Source organism: Rhinoderma darwinii, chromosome 12 (assembly GCF_050947455.1).
Source record: "Rhinoderma darwinii isolate aRhiDar2 chromosome 12, aRhiDar2.hap1, whole genome shotgun sequence".
In the NCBI taxonomy this organism is placed as follows: Eukaryota; Metazoa; Chordata; class Amphibia; order Anura; family Rhinodermatidae; genus Rhinoderma; species Rhinoderma darwinii.
The window spans coordinates 46,509,739-46,528,099 of NC_134698.1; the positions used below are offsets into that span (position 1 = coordinate 46,509,739).

At 41.9% G+C, this 18,361-nt stretch overlaps 1 protein-coding gene across 1 annotated transcript in view; it reads right to left on the minus strand.

Moving 5' to 3' along the window:
• The window catches only part of AQR (aquarius intron-binding spliceosomal factor), a 232,907-nt gene that overhangs the window by 90,931 nt on the left and 123,615 nt on the right, over positions 1 to 18,361 (minus strand). The window lies entirely within an intron of this gene.

Here is an 18,361-nt window from a genome sequence, read left to right on the forward strand (position 1 = left end):
GATGGGGAAAACCTTTTTTTATTTTAGCACACGGACTCATAACAAAATGTGAAAAAATGTAAAAGGGTCTAAAGACTTTACCAATGCATTGTAGATCACCATAGGGTTCTATGGTGACCCAAGTTTGGTTAATTTGGACTGTGGGAGTTCCAGGTCTTTTGGCCATAATACTGAAACACAATTATCTACATAATTTACAAACCATTGCAGTAACTGCTTAAGCCTCATCTAGACAAAAAACAAAACACTACTTCATACAACTGCCAGCAATTAATTGCTTTCCCCGATTATAAATAGGGTGATCATCGATCGCTAATGAAGTCCCATAAGTATATGTTCCACAGTAAGCCATTGACCACTAGCTATTTTAGTAGTGAAAAACAAGTTAATACAATTGACAGTATAGAATAAACCACCTTGGTATACTGTTAGGTCGTTATTAAATAAATCCACTGCTGTATTACCACACACACACATTGGTAAAAATCCTTTGATTCAGCACCAATGGGATTAGATAGTTGCCAGATTATCCGATATTGTGGCATCTCAGACAACCATAGAAATCTATAGGAAATTGCTTGTAATAGTTAAGAATCTTCAGGAAGAAAGGCCATAATAGAACACAAAATATGCTACCATAACCTTGTTTATTATTTAGAAGAGTCTGCTAAGGTCACGTTCAGATGTGACAGATTATCGGTACAATACACATAGTACGGGTATTCAAAAACGTATTGACATTTAGTGGATTTTTCCACTGTGGATTTAAGGGCATCCTGCAGATTTTTTTTTTTTTTTAACTTGTTTTATTGAAAAATAATGTTAATTTACAGCAGAATGAACTATAAAAAGGTACAGGACAACAGCGTCCCTATAAATGTGACAAAGAATACACAGGTGCTGTATATAATAGTATAGAATTGAAGCAATATATAAAACATAACTAACTAGTTAAGGTACAAAAGCATAGAAGACATCAGTCAGAGTTCACATAGTAGAACACACTTACAAATAAGCAATTATGCAAGAGGTCCGGGAGATAAACCCCAAGCGATCAGAGCAGTCACTATCTTCCCACTCCACTCACCCTCGCTTCCACCGCCAGGTCTAGTTCTCTGGAGTAGTAAGCAGTATCTGGAGATCTGCACCAGGAGTCCCAAATTTTATTACATTTATCAGGGCAATTTCTGTGTTTGAATATAATACGTTCATACGAAACAGTAGAATTAACCATGTGTTTCCAAATTGCAAGATTAGGAGGATGTCTATCCATCCACCGTATAAAGATGCCTTTACAAGTCAAAAACAAAGTCTCACGCAAAAAGATTCTTGTATGGTAGTTCTTCGTCCAAAATGCCAAACAAACAAATTTCCGGTGAACCTATAACAGGAGAAGGCAAGATCGAGTTAAGGAAACTAACAAGCGCTGACCAATACGACTCAATGAGAGGACACATCCACACCATATGCCAAAAATCTGCTGGAGCGTAAGAGCATTGAGGGCAAGAATGTTCAGGAATGTAATTTATCTTAAATAATCTTAAAGGCGTCAGGTATGCTTGATGCATGTAAGTGACATGTTAATAATTCCTCAGTAGTCTCTTCTGTGAGCGACGGCATCAGTTGGGACCATTTTGATGTAGTTGGTAGGGGAACATTAGATGCCTTCTTTCCAATCAGGTGAGCATAGATAGCAGAAATCAAACCCCTAGGACCTTGGGATCTGACCACTCCGATGAGAGGATAAGAGGAGATGGGCTGGCGCAGTTCCGGGAATTGTGTCGCAAGCAGATGACGCAATTGAAGGTATCTGAAGAAATGCTGTCTTGGAATGTGAAATCTTTCTTGCATTTGTTCGTAGAATAAGGCGGCATTACCATCACATAGATCATGGAGCACCTGTATGCCCGCATCAATCCAGTACATTGCATCTGGGTAGTTGCATAAGGACTTTAAGGCCTCATGCACATTCCGTAGCCATGTGCACGGCCGTGAGCCGTCCGCAAATCGCGGGCTGTGCACATGGCCACGGCCATTACTTTCAATGAGCCGGGACCGCAGAACACGGCCGTAATAAGGCATGCCCGTTATTTCTGCGGTCCAGGCTCCCGGGCCATGGATGGACCGTGAAAACCAAGGTCGTGTGCATGGCCCCATAGGAATGAATGGGGCCTTAAGTTTCATTGTGCCACAGTGGAGTTTCCGCAGGAATGTCAGAGAAGCTTGAAATTAGCATACTCCCCTGGCCGTACGCTGGATAGGTAACAGAGATTCTAGGGGTTTGGTGATGAAACAATACGGGCCATAGTGAGTTATGTGCAGAATAGTCCAGTAACATGCCCTCTGGGCCAGGACGACGACTTATACGAGTCCAGGAGCCAAGGTACTTGAGTTGGCCAGCCAAATAGTAGAGGTAAATATATGGGACAGCAATACCAGCCATCTCTTTTGGTCGTTGCAGTTTGAGTAGGGCCAGTTTGGATCTAGAGCGTCCCCATATAAATGAGATAATTAGTGAGTCCAGCTGTCAGAAAAAGGATTGCAGTATAGGAATAAAGACATGCTGCATAATATAAAAATACATTTTGGAAGCACCACCATGTTTATCAAATTGATGTGGCCCATTACTGATAATGGAAGGGCTGCCTATATCTTGAATTTCTCTCTAAAAATAGCTATAAGAGGGAGAACTTTAAGTGGGAGAGAGAGTGCCGTCTTCCCAGCAATATGTACTCCCAGATACTTGAAGTGATCAACTACCGCAAAGACGTAGAACCTACAGGCTGTGAATCTCCAGGGTGAAGAAACAAGAAGGCCCGAATAATCTCAAAATTTGTTTATAAGGTGCATTGCCCTAGGTAGGGTAAGCTGTGCATGTGAGACAAAAAGCATAATGTTGTCTGCGTATAGAGCAATACGGTCCTCCCCTGCTGCATGTGAGATACCCTGCATATCTGGGTCCGAACGAATGGTTATTGCCAGGGGTTCCATCGCCATAGCAAAGAGAAGGGGTGACAGGGAGCATCCCTGTCTCGTTCACCCGACCAAGTCCAAATTAGGTCGATGTTAGACCGTTCAGGGCTATAGTGGCCTTTGGATGTTTATAAATGATCTGTATCCATTACACCAATGCAGGACCAAAGCCAAAACTGGAAAGGACACTGAAGAGATAAGGCCATTCAATGGAGTCCAATGCCTTGGCTGCATCCATGGAGTCAAGGCCCAGTCATTATTGCCATGTTCCCCCATCTGCGCCACTGCCTGGACCCTCCGTAGATTGTTAGATGTACTTCTCCAAGGTATGAATCCGGATTGATCAGAATGGATAAGATTGGCAATTAAAGAGTTTAGTCGGATCGCAAATACTTTGGTCAACAATTTGTAGTCCGTATTGAGCAGGGAAAGAGGCCAATAGGAACCACAATCCATAGGTACTTTATCTGGTTTCAGGAGCACTATTATAGTGGCATCATGAACCGAAGCAGGTAAAGTCACGCTTTCAAATTATGTATTCAAAATGGTAAGTAACTGAGGTAAGTAGGTGATCCTGGTATTTGGTGTAGACTTCAAGTGGTATTTCATCAGGGCTAAACGACTTGCCATTTGCAATAGATGACAAAGCTTCTTTCAATTCGGTTATAGTGATAGGGGCATCCATAAACTCCCTTTGTAACGCAGTCAGCATATTTGATAGGTAATCCCTCATTATCGATGTGGAGACCTGTAATTTAGAACTGCAAAGTTCCCTGTAGAAGTCTGAAAAACGTGTGACAATATTCACATTATCATGCAGGGTATCCCCTAATTCCGAGTTAATACTTAATATAGCTGGTGAAGTGGAGTTACTATGTATGAGATGTGTGAATAGACTACTTGATGGATCACCGAACTCTAAGTACATCTGATTAGAGAAGGTGCGCCGTTTAGTCTTTTCATGGAGGAAGAGTAGATATTCCCTACCCCGCTGTAACCAACTCTTCTGGTTGAGGGGAGAGGGATCAGAAATAAATGTGGCTTCTAGGGTTGTGGATTCAGTGGCTAGCATCTGTTCCATCTTAGAGGTTTTCTTCTTGAAATACGAGATCGAGGTTTGTAAGCAACCACGTAGATATGCTTTTAGTGTGTCCCTTAGGGCTGAGTGATTAGCAAAGGGGAGGTTATCGTCAAAGAAAAGCGTCAATTGATCCGGTATGCGGTCCTGATCACCACATAGCGTGAGCTAGAATGGATGCATCTTCCTGGGGTCCCTACACATCAGTTGTGGACACAGATTATTTTAATCAGTATAGGTGAATGATCCGACATAGCTCGAGGTAAATGGGAAATCATCTCCATCATACTGCACACGTAATCTATCCTAGAAAAAGAGTTCCTTCCTGGGGTGAAGCAGGTGAATTCCTGCTTGGTTAGATTGCGCTGTCTCCACATGTCAAGCCAGCCCATCTCCCCCAAGAAACCAGCAAGAGGAGAAGATGTAGGTAAATGTTCGGGCAGACCCCCAGGGAAGAACTGGTCTTTGGAAAGATCCAATAGAAGGTTAAAGTCTCCCATACAAAGCACTCCCGCCATGGGAAGCTGGGTTGAAAACTTAGCTGCTTCATAAATTACAGTCATAGGTACCGGGGGTGGGAGATACAGCCCAATTAGCACAAATGGTTGGCCCCCTATCCATGCATGCATAAAAATTGACCTGCCGTCCTGATCTTTCTGAATCACGTCAGGTTCCCATCTGACCGACTTGTGCACTAGAATGAAGACTCCTCTTGAATAGGAACTATGTGTGGAATGGGCCGACCATTGAATCCATGCTCGGTTTAACCAGTGGGTAGTAGATTGTGTGAGATGTGTCTCCTGAAGACAGATTATTTGTGGCCCTTGGTTACGGATAAATGAAAAAGTTAGATTCCTCTTATGGGTGTCACCCAGACTACTTACATTCACAGATAAAATATTCAATGTCAGGTCACTCCAACATTATACAGCAGTGCAGTGATAATTAACCCCTTAATGACCAGCCTATTTTAAACCTTAAAGGGGTTTTCCGGTACTAAAAAATTACATTTATTTAAATAAAACAATGAAAAATATATAACTTTACAATGTACTTACGTTTCATCAGATGGCTGTAGCGTCGTATATCCTCCTCCGTCACCGCCCCCTTAGTAATGCAAAATCTGCACTTCCTGTGCAGACCCGTCCATTTGGTCTTCTGCCTTGCTTCCGGTTTCCGGCTTTCACACTGTACGGTTACGTCACAAATGACGTAACCGTACCACGTGCTTCTTTATCTCATTAGAGCATGCGTGGTTAACACACTCCACCGCGCATGCTCTGTGAAATTATAACCCCTTATAAATTAGCGACGGAATATGAAGTTGCGGGAATAACGGCCGTTTCGGCCGTCTTCCCGACAGGTGCAGGAGCTGTGACAGCTGCTGTCTCGTACAGCAGCTGCCGCAGCTCCTACAGCGGGGACCGATCGCTGTGTCCCCGCTGTCTAACCCCTTAAAAGCCGCGTTCAATAGAGATCGTGGCTTTTTAGGGGTTAAGTTACCATCGCCGGCCTGCTACACGATAGCGGCCGGCGATGGTTACTATGGCAACCGGACACCAAACAATGGCGTCCGGCTATGCCATCGACGGAAGCCTAATGGGTCCTGACAAAGTCAGGACCCACTATGCTTGCTGTCAGTGAATAGCTGACAGTTCTAATACACTGCACTACGCATGTAGTGCAGTGTATTAGAATAGCGATCAGGGCCTTCTGTCCTCAAGTCCCCTAGTGGGACAAAGTAATAAAGTAAAAAAAAAAGGTGTGTAAAAATAAGAAAATAAAAGTTAAAAAAAATCCCCTTTTTTTCCCTTATCAGTCCTTTTTTATTAATAAAAATATATAAATAAATAAACTATACATAATTGGTATCGCCGCGTCCGTAACGGCCTGAACTACAAAATTATTTCGTTATTTATCCCGCGCGGTGAACGCCGTAAAAGAAAATAATAATAAACCATACCAAAATCACAATTGTTTGGTCACTTCACCTCCCAAAAAATTTATTAAAAATAGATCAAAAAGTCGCATGTACCTAAAAATGGTAATGATTGAAACTACAGTTCGTTACGCAAAAAATAAGTCCTCGCACGGCTTTATTGATGGAAAAATTATAAAGTTCTGGCTCTTAGAATAAGGTAACACAAAAAGTGAATGATTTATTACAAAACGTATTTTATTGTGCAAACGCCATAAGACATAAAAAAAACCTATAAACATCTGGTGTCACCGTAAGGCCGGGTTTACACGAGCGTGTGCGTTTTGCGCAAGCAAAAAACGCGGCGTTTTGCGTGCGCAAAAGGCACTTAACAGCTCCGTGTGTCAGCCCTTTATGATGTGCGGCTGCGTGGTTTTCGCGCAGCCACCATCATTATGACACTCCGTTTGGATGTTTGTAAACAGAAAAGCACGTGGTGCTTTTCTGTTTTCATTCATCCTTTACAGTGCTGTTGCGCGAATCACGCGCGTCCCACGGAATTGCTTCCGTGCGACATGCGTGGTTTTCACACACCCATTGACTTCAATGGGTGCGTGATGTGCGAACAGCGCACAAATATAGGACGTCGTGCGTTTCACGCAGCGGACATACGCTGCGTGAAAATCACGCACCTGGCTGCACGGCCCCATAGACTAACATAGGTCCCTGCGACGCGCGTTGCACGGACGTATAACACGCTCGTGTAAATGAGCCCTAATCGTATCGCCCCGCAGAATAAAGTGAATATGTCATTTATAGCGCACGGTGAACGCTGTAACAAAAATAGAATAAAAAAACAATAGTAGAATTGCTGTTTTTTTAGTCACCACGCCACTTAAAAATAGAATAAAAACTGATCAAAAAGCCGCATGCACCCCAAGAAAACTACAATGAATTCCTCAAGGGGTCTAGTTTCCAAAATGGGGTCACCTTTTGGGGGTTTCCACTGTTTTGGTACCAGAAGACCTCTTCAAACCGTTTAACCCCTTAATGACCGGGCCATTTTGCACGTTAATGACCAAGGATTATTTTTGTTTTTTTCACTGTCACATTCCAAGAGTCGTAACTTTTTTTTAATTCCATCGACATAGCCGTATAAGGGCTTGTTTTTTGCGGGACGAGTTGTATTTTGTAATTGTACCATTTTTAGATGCTTATAATATATTGATTAACTTTTATTAACTTTAGTTTAGGAGAGTATTGAAAATAAGCAGCTATTCCAGCATTGATTTGCACGTTATAAATTTACGCCGTTTACTATGCAGCGTAAATAACATGTTAACTTTATTCTATGGGTCGGCACGATTACGTGGATACCAAATATGTAAAGGTTTTATATGTTTTCCTACGTTTGCACAATAAAAAGCCTTTTAGAAAAAAATTACTTGTTTTTGCATCGCTGCATTCCAAGAGCAGTAACGTTTTTATTTTTCCGTCTATGTGGCCGTACGTGGGCTTGATTTTTGCGGGACAATGTGTAGTTTTCATTAGTACTATTTTGGGGTACATAGGACTTAGATTAATTTTTATTTAATTTTTTATGGGGGGAATGGGAGAAAAGAGCGAATTTTGCCGTTGTTTTTTTGGACGCCGTTCATCCGGCGGTTTAATTAATGTGTTAATTTTATTGTTCAAGTTGTTACGATTGCGGGGAGACCATATATGTGTATGTGTGATTTGTTTTGACACTTTTACTAAAAAAAAACACTTTTTGGGCAAAAAAAATAGTTTTATTTGATTTTCACTGTAATTATTATTATTTTTTTTCACCAACTTTATTTAACGGATTGACATTTTTTTTTTGAGTCCCACCATGGGACTTCACTATGCGATGTGCCGATCGCATATATAATGCTTTGGTATACGGAAGCATTATTGCCTGTCAGTCTAAAACTGACAGGCAACTTGTTAGGTCATGCCTCCGGCATCGCCTAACAGGCAGATGCTGAAGACAGACCTGGGGGTCTTTGTTAGACCCCCACTGCCATGGAAACCCGACGGCGACCCGCTATTTCTTTGCGGGGGCGCCGATGGGGGGACAGAGAGAGCTCCCTCCCTCTGTCAAACACATTAGATGTCGCTGTCACTATTGACTGCGGCATTTAATGGGTTAAACTGCCGCAATCGGAGCGCGCTTCGATTCCCGCAGTTGCAGCAGGAGCCAGGCTGTGTATAACAGCCGTGCTCCTGCTGCTGATCGCGTGGGTACACTGGCAGTACCCGCGCCATCACAGGACGGATATATCCCTCCTCCTGCGCGAACTAGCTGCTGCTGAGGACGGATATATCCGCCCTTCGGCGTTAAGAGGTTAAAAACGCAGATATCCAGTGATTTCAGCTTGTGCTATCAGTAATAGAATGAGAGCACCAAAATGAAGACTGAGATTGCAGAAGTTAGTAGAGCTGGGTGTAGTAGGCGGAGCAAGTGCACTGCTGCATGCACATTGCATCCTGGGACTAGAGCAGTGCATGCAGGGAGGAGAAACACAGGAAGAGAAGAGGAATGAACTTACTGAGCAAAACAAACCTCTCAAGGTAAACAATAGGGAGTAATGTTACTAAAACAATTTATTATCAAGAAAAAGATAGACAGAGTGCACTAATATATTAATAGAGGAACATTGCATTGATTTAAAAAAAAAAAAAAAAAAGGATTGGAAAACCCCTTTAATGACCAAGCCATTTTTTAAGTTTTTCCATCGTCGCATTCCAAGAGCTATAACCTTTTTATTTTTGCGTCGACATAGCTGTATAAGGTCTTGTTTTTTGCGGGACAAGTTGTATTTTTTAATAGCACCATTTTGGGGGACATATTATTTATTGATTAACTTTTATTACGTTTTATTTGGGGGGAAAAAAAAAAAAACACAGAAATTTCGCCACGCATTTTCTCGTCTTAAATCTACGCCATTTACCGTGTGATATAAATAACACAATAACTTTATTCAGCGGGTTGTTACAATTGCAACGATATCAAATTTGTATAGTTTTTGTATGTTTTACTACTTTTACAAATTTTTTTCAAAATTATTTGTTTTTGTGTCTCCATATTTGAAGAGCCGTAACGTTTTTTATTTCTTCGCCGATGCCGTTGTATGAGGGCTTTATTTTTTGCGGGAAGGCTTGTAGTTTTTATTGGTACCATTTTGGAGTAGATGCGACTTTTTGATCACTTTTTTTCCATAGTTTTTTATTACATTTTTTACGGCGTTCACCGTGCGGGTTAAATAATGTAATAGATTTATAGTGGGGGTTGTTACGGACGCGGCGATACCAAATATGTGTAACTTTTTAACTTTATTTTGTTTTTTTAATAGTAAAGCAGTTTGTAAGGGGAAAAGCTGGGTTTTTCATTTTTTTCACATTTTTTTTTTTAATTAACTTTATTAAACTTTTTTACTAGTCCCACTAGGGGATTATAATATGCGATTCTGCGATCGCATTTATAATACACTGCAATACTTTTGTATTGCAGTGTATTACTGCCTGTCCGTTTAACACGGACAGGCATCTGCTAGGTCACGCCTCCGGCATGATCTAGCAGGCATTCGCTACAGGCAGACCTGGGGGCCTTTATTAGGCCCCCGGCTGCCATTGGAGACACAGACACTCGGCGATCGTATCGCCGGGTGTCGGTGGGAGAGGGAGCTCCCTTCCTCTCCCCAAAACCACTCAGATGCGGTGCACGCTATTGTGCACCGCATCTGAGGGGTTAAACGGGTGAGATCGATACGAATATCGATCTCACCCGGCAGAGCAGGGACGCTCCCAGCCCTCAGCTGCCTCTAGCAGCTGAGAGCAGGGAGATTTGACAGCTCCCTGCTCTGTTTACTTATTCCGATGCCGCGACGTAAAAAGTCTATGGCATCGGAATAAGGCCCGTTAGTGACCGACGTAAAAACACGAGGGGCCGGTCACTAACGGGTTAAACTGTCTTGTTTACAAGTTTAACTGGTTAATAGATCGGTTATACCTGTAGCTATGCGTGGGGAAAAAACGCACAGCAATAGGAACTACTAGTGCAAGGTATAACACACTATTACCAAAAGTAATATACAAAAACTTTTTGTATCACAGGTGTGAGAGCGTGGGCAAAACGGGGGATCATCTATACAACTTACAGATAATACAGATGAGCAATAATAAAACATAAAACCAGCATTACTTTTTTCCAGAAACTTGAATAATTTGACCGCTAAAGAAAAGAACAGCACATAGCATCAATCGGAAGGATCAAATCGGTGCCTACCCCTATTGGATTTTTAGATTAATTTTGAGAGACTGGGCATGAGTAATACCTGTAGATTTAACAGTAATTCAAAGCCATACATAGCAATACTGAAACATTAAATTAGTAGCACGAGAGAGTAGAAGAGGAAGAAAATCTGAGATTGTGAAACTGAGCTCTCAAGCATCCTATCTGAACAGAAAGTAACCCCCTCTCATATAACGTATACTAGTGCAAGTAATGAGTTAGCGAATGGTCAGACTAATGACCTAACAAAATCTTAGAAACTGTACACGCATATACTCATCTGGGAATTCTAGACTATTACTCACACAGGAAGGCAAGTTAACAGATTATAGATGGTGGAAAGCTCCAAGTGGAGCAGAAGTTTCAGTTTCTAGCGACAAGGAGAACGACCAATGGAGCTAATCCAATAGTCAGCTTCTATCGGATTATTGAAGAAAATATTATTTTCCTGATGAACGACTAGCAAACGTGCAGGAAACGCCATAGAATAGGAGATTTGGAATTCTCAAAGTCGTCTCTTGACCTGCACAAAGGAGGCCCATGTTTTCTGCAAGGCAGCTAAAAAAAAACAAAACAGGAAATAGAAGTATTGTAGCACTCAGGAACCGTATCTCTCCATATTTACGAGCAGCCTGCAAAATGGCATCTCGATCCCGGCTGCTAAGAAGGCGGGCTAGCATAGGTCTCGGAGGAGCCCCAGCACGCGATTTTCCCATTCAATGGTATAAGACTATGACAATATGACGTCAGGTAAGATCTCTTTGAATCAGGATTCAATAAATGAACATGGGTCTCTGGATTCAGGCAGTCCCAAAATCCTGATATTATTGCGGCGCAGACAGTTTTCCAAATCATCTGCGCGTTGTATCCATTGGTTTGAAAACTTTTCAAGTTGAGCCAGTTTCGATGTATGCAGTGCCATCCTGTCCTACACACCAGAAATGCGATCTTCCGTCTCTCTCATCCGGTCTCTCAAATGCTGCAGATCCTCTCTGAGAAGGTCCATGAGACTTCACTTCCGCTATCTTCCAAGTCAAGGATGACGTAGACTGCTGGATTGCGTCCATGAGTGTGGAGGATACCTGCGCCAGGATGAGTACAGGCTCTGCTTCAGACGAAGGATGAAATGGCTCATCCTCTGATGAGGGAGTCGGCGATGATGCCGAGTCACCGGCGCCATCTTGGGGAGTAGCGCGCATATACTCCTTCAGCCGCCGAGGATTAGCTTTTTCGGTTAATTTCAGTAGCTCCTTGTCGACGGCGACGTCTGCCTGACCGTAGAGGAAGTTTTTAGCGGTAATGTCAGCAGGATAATAGGTGGAAAAGCTCAGCTGGATACGGAGCTCCTAAAGCATGTGACCGTCCATGTCTGCAGTTGGCCACACCCCCCATGCTGCAGATTTTTAAATCCATATTATGCGGACATGCAATGGAGCATAAACATCGAATAAAAGAGCCGCCTGCTCAGTTTTTTGAGACTTGTGAAATTTTAGTAAAAAAGCCATTTATGCCTTTGTTGTTTTTGTTCACCACAATCTACTTTCTTGCGAATCCTACTCTATCAGCATTATTATTGGTTCGTAAATGCTTAGCATCCTGTACTACACAGTCATCAAGTCAATAAATAGATCCTGCTCAGTGCATGAAAAAAACATTAAAAATAGTGTGTCATTTATCGATCAAAAACTTGCTAAATGGAGCATGCATCCATTCCTATCCATCTACCCTGCTGGAGCACATGTGCGTCTGATGCAGGGGTCATGTATAAAACTGTTCCTATTATCGAATGGCTCAAGTAAGTTTACTGAAAAATAAGGCACTGGTGTGCACACACGATGAAGGGGCCGGCATGCAGGAATGAGTGTTCCTAATGTGGAAAAGAAGAAAACAAATATTTCCATATTTTAATTATAATGGTGAAACTCCAGATTCCCCCATATGTCTTAGTGTATGAGTGGCTATTACCTGTCAGTCTTTTTTTTTTCTCACTGGTGATTTAGTTGCTTGTAGTTTAATAATGATTTAATAGTCATTCTAAATTTGATATAAAGCAGAGCTGGACAAAATCCAGTCAAGTCGTCTAGAAAATCGGCCGACTTTTATTTCTGACCTTCATTCATTCGGCCAGGTGCTCTCACAATGTACACAATGTATTGAACCGATTAGGGTATCCGACAGTATATAGCCCCCTCTCTCCCTGCCGGAATGATCACAGAACGCTCCTAAACGGGAGAGTAAGAATAGAGCAGCTGCCATAATGACCGTGCTGTACGCTCTTCATGCATCGGTCGCAAGTAAGTCGCATGTAAGCATCTAGCAATCGGCTGCTGTATTTAGTATCCTGCCATCGGAGCGTGCTTCTCAGGAAGGTTCTGGATTAGAGTACATGAGAGGGGAGCCTTGCTGTAATCAGTAGTTGAAGGTTGAGGCGAGGCTTCCGTGACTAATGGATTAGTGTGGAGGGGGCTGCTGTAACTAGGACTACTGTCAGGAGATGGCCTGCTCGAAGAACTGTGCGCTAGGGGGCTGCTGTAACTACCACATTGGTGAGGGGGGCGTAATAACTGTTGGAAGGCTGCAAGGAAAGTTGGGGGGTAAGAGGGCTGTGTTGACTACTGGGGAAGTGGCTGGCATGCTCTGATGAATGGGAAAGTGAAGTAGAGACGAGGAACAGAATTTTTACTAATACAGAGGAGGGTCAGTGCTGTGACTACCATGAAGTGCAGCAAACGGAGGGGGGGGGGGGGCTTAAGTAGATATAGTTTTACCTTATACGTTTAACTGCATCGGACTCCAAACTACACACTGTAATGGATGTGATGTCAGAGAGCGGACATAAGACAGGAGAACAAGGGGTAAGTCTTATGCTCTGTTAACACTAGAAGAAGTTATGGCACGGAGACAGATCCGTTTTCAGGCGGATTGCAATCTGCATGAATCAAATTAAAAATACAGAATTTCCCCTTAAAAGAGAATGTGTCATCAGAACATGACCTATTATTTAAATCAAGCTTTTCAAAATTATGTTAAAAATATTTTTTAAAGAAATTTTGGTATGTCATTATCTCTATTAAAAATAATCCTCAAATCTTGCAGTTTTCACTCTGGCCACTAAAGGCCCTATTACATGGGCCAATGATCAGGCAAACGAGCGTTCATATAAACGCTCGTTCCCCATCGTTACCCTGTGCAATATAGGCAACGATCAGCCGATGAACGAGCAAGTGCTCGTTCATCGGCTGAACTGCTCTTTTATGTAGAATTAAAAATCATCGTTGCCGGCAGCACATCTCTCGGTGTAATCAGGGAGATGCACTGCCGACATGATGAAAATGTATGGGGATGAGCGATCGGAGTAACAGGTACTCGACCCTATACATATCCAATAATTGCTCCATGTGATAGGAGCAAACAAGCGCCGATCAACAAGCTGTCTCGTTGATTGGAGCTCGTTCCTACGTCCCACGTCGGGCCGTGTAATAGTATCTTAACCCCTTCAGGACTGAGCCTGTTTTGGCCTTGTGGACGCAGCCGATTTTTTAAAATCTGACGTGTCACTTTATGTGGTAATAACTTGGTAATGCTTTTACCTAGCCAAGCGATTCGGAGATTGTTTTCTCGTGACATATTGTACTTTATGTTAGTGGAAAAATTTGATCAATAAATTCAGTATTTGTTTGTGAAAAACACCAAACTTTAGAGAAAATTTGCAAAAATTAGCTTTTTTCTAAATTTAAATGTAACTGCTTGTAAAACAGACAACAGCAATACCACACAAAATAGTTACTAATTAACATTTCAAAATAGGTCCACTTTATCTTTGCATCGTTTTTTTGAACATCCTTTTTTTTTTCTAGGACGTTACAAGGCTTAGAACTTTAGCAGTAATTTCTCACATTTTCAAGAAAATTTTCAAAACTTATTTTTATAGGTACCAGTTCAGTTCTGAAGTGGCTTAGAGGGCCTTATATATTAGAAACCCCCATAAGTCACCCAATTTTAAAAACTGCACCCCTCAAAGTTTTCATAACAGCATTTAGAAAGTTTCTTAACCCTTTAGGTGTTTCACAGGAATCGTAGAGGGGAAATTTACAAATTTCTTTTTTTTTGTCAGGATATCCATTTTAATCCATTTTTTTTGTAACACATAAGGTTTTACCATAGAAACGCAACTCAATATTTATTGTCCGGATTTTGCAGTTTTTAGAAATATCCCACATGTGGCCCTAGTGCCCTAATGCACTGAAGCACCAGTCTCAGAAGCAAAGGTGCACCTAGAGGATTTTGAGGCCTCCCTTATATTAGAATATATTTTAGGCCGCATGTCAGGTCTTGTGGTGCCAAAACAGTGGAAACACCCCCAAAAAGACACCATTTGGCAAACTCCACTACTCAAGGAATTTATCAAGGGGTCTAGTGAGCATTTTAACCCCACAGGTTTTTTTGCTGAATTTAGTGGAAATAGTCTGTAAAAATGGAAATCAAAATTTTTTCCCCAAAAAACTGTACAAATTATCAATTTTTACAATGAATAAAGAAGATAAAGCATCCCAAGATTTGTAAAGCAATTTCTCCTGATTACGGCAATACTCCATATGTGGTAACAAATGGCTGTTTGGACACACGGCATGGCTCAGAATAGATGGAGCGCTATTTGGCTTTTGGAGCTCAAGTTTGCTGGATTGGTTTTAGGGGGTCATGTCACATTTGCAAAGCCCCTGAGGTACCAAAACATTGGACACCCCCTAGGAGTGACTCCATTTGGGAAACTACAGCCCTAAAAATAATTTATCTAGGGGTATAGGGAGCATTTTGATCCCATAGGTTTTTTGCTGAATTTAGTGTAATTAGGCCGTGAAAACTTCTATTGTTTTTTTATTTAAATTTTTTAGGGCGTTCACCGTGCGCTATGACATATTTAATTTATTCTGCGGGTCGATGCGATTTCCAGCGATACCATTTGTACATAGTTTTTTTTATGTTTTACGGTATTTGCACGGTAAAACCACGGTTTTAAAAAAAATATTTCGTTTTTGTGTCACCATATTCTAACAGCCACAACTTTTTTATTTTTCCATAAAGAAAGCCATGTTAGGGCTTGTTTTTTGCAGAACAAACTGTAGTTTTTATTGGTACCCCTTTTGAGTACATGCGACTTTTTGATCCGTATTGATTTAATTTTTTTGGAGCTGAAGTGACTAAAAAGAGCGATTCTGTTATAGTTTTTTTTATCCGTGCGGGATAAAGTACATTATATTTTTATAGTGCAGGCCGTTAGGGACGCAACGATACCAATTATGCATAGTTTATTCATTTTTTTCTAATAATAAAGGACTTTATAAGGGAAAAAGGGCGATTTAAAATGTTATTATTTTAAAATTTTACTTTTGCACATTTTTTTTGTAACTTTTTTTTATTTTAGTCCCACTAGGGACTTCAAGATCGAACTGTTGGATCGTTGTTATAATACCCTGCAATACTTATGTATTGCAGGGTATTATACCTGTCAGTTTCACACTGACAGGGGGCAGGACCTAATCGCCTTCCATAGATGGCAGACCAGAAGCCTTTGTTAGACTTGCAGTTGCCATAGCAACAATCGGCCCACGCAATTGTGCGGCGTTGTGCCGATGCAGCTATAACAACTTAAATGCGGCGGTCATTATTGATCGCCGCATTTAAGGGGTTAATCGGCAGGGATCACGGATGTGATACGACTTGATGTTTTCCCCCAGTACTAAGACTGCTAGTAGCAGCCCGTACGGGGAGATGTCGTGCTGCGGGGAGTGCCTGTGTGCTCCGTCAGGAGCACATGTAGATTAATGGGCTGCAGGCACAAGGACCAGTGCTGCAGCCCGTTAATCTACATGAGGTGGTCGGGAAGTGGTTAAAGAGGCTCTGTCACAGTTTATTAATTCCCTATCTCCTAACTAATCTAATAGACGCTTTGATGCTGATCACTAGTGATTTTTTTTTAAAAAACAAACTTTTATCATTTAAAAAAAAGTTATGAGCATTTTTATACATTTGCCAATTTGGCTCTAATAGCCAAATAAGTGGTTACATTTTATTTTTACTCTGGGCGGTGTAAAGACAACTGTATAACACTTTCCAATCAGTGTCATACAGGTCTCCTCTTCACAGCCCAGCGTGAACTCAGCTTCAATCACGAGATCATACTGTGTTGTCACTTCCGGCCGCAGGTCCTTCACCACAGCAACTCAGCGGTACTCCAAGATGACGGACCGTACATTGCCTCCAGTCGTGACGGACAACGTTCATCCACATTACAGTCATCTGGATGACCGTGTATGTGTGCCCTGATTTGTAATTAAAAACAGGACTAAAATCAACATGATCTTGAGATTGTGAAGGTTCTAGCAGTCGGACCCCCACCAATTTACTCTCATATTGTAAAGGGAAGTGTTTTCTATGTCAGATATTAGTTGGGTGTGTATCTCTGCCCTCTGGGTGAGAAGACATTAAACACATCCAATGCATTCACACGAGCTGCCCTTCCCCCCCTTTCTCACCAGGTAATGGTATTCCATGAGGCCCATGCATGTGATGTCACACAGATGTGCACAGACAAGTTATAAGAGGGTCAACGGCCCCACACTCCCTCTCTTATTTCCTGCTACCAATGGACTCCCCTTCCCTCCTGGTCTGCTCTTGCCTCATGACCCTTCCTGAGAGACCACACCAACTTGGACCACATGAAGCGCTAAGTATCTTCTCCCGTATACACCATAAGTAACCCTTTCTCTCCAGCTCCTCACCTGCACATTCCCATAAGCGGTTTCTCCTTATCCCGTATTAACCCTTAGTGTATAGGGACAGTTATATTAGGAGGGAGTGGGACAGAGATAGTGAGCGTGTGAGAATTACAAGTAACTTATGTGTATTGTATTGTAACATAACTGTATTCATATGTATGTTTAGGTAAGTGGGTGGAGGTATAACGTAGGTTTGTGATACCGTGGTTATACTGTACTACGTATAGTGTGAGTATACTCAGTATATATTAATTGTTATATGTATTGGGGTATACTGATCCTATACGGTGATCGGTTACTGTGTTCTGTGTATTTTATATGCAAGTGTGATTATTGTTAGTAATAAATATTACCCTTTATTTACGCAGTCATATACGCTTGAGTAGCAGCAAAGCAATTAGATCGACGTTAGTATAAGGAAAAGGTAGGGGAACTAGGTATAACCCTAGTGACTGATTATAAAGGAGGTAGTAATAGTGGGTGACACAAGCAGGTGAAACCCGCTATTATACCAGCCCTTTTACACACGTGTGCATGTATATATATATATATAGAAGACAGCGTAGGAAGCAGTGACGGCACCAGGACTTCAAGGCAGATGCAAGCAAAGTGGATTTATTCACCTCAGAAAAACACAGCAACGTTTCGGTTCAACAGGAACCTTTCTCAAGCCATGGCTTGAGAAAGGTTCCTGTTGAACCGAAACGTTGCTGTGTTTTTCTGAGGTGAATAAATCCACTTTGCTTGCATCTGCCTTGAAGTCCTGGTGCCGTCACTGCTTCCTACGCTGTCTTCTATCCATAAAATAGGGGAATTGATTCATCCCCAGGTGACGAGCACATGGCCTGATTTCCTGTTATTTTGGAGTGCTGTGTTTATCCATTGCTGGACTGTATATATATATATATATATATATATATATATATAGATATAGATATAGATAGATAGTAAATCCTTTCAAAATACGAGACAGCACACCTTGAGGGTATGTGCACACACACTAATTACGTCCGTAATTGACGGACGTATTTCGGCCGCAAGTACCGGACCGAACACAGTGCACGGAGCTGGGCTCCTAGCATCATACTTATGTACGATGCTAGGAGTCCCTGCCTCGCTGCAGGACAACTGTCACGTACTGTAAATCATGTTTTCAGTACGGGACAGTTGTCCGGCAGCGAGGCAGGGACTCCTAGCATCGTACATAAGTATGATGCTAGGAGCCCGGCTCCCTGCACTGTGTTCGGTCCACTACTTGCGGCCGAAATACGTCCGTCAATTACGGACGTAATTAGTGTGTG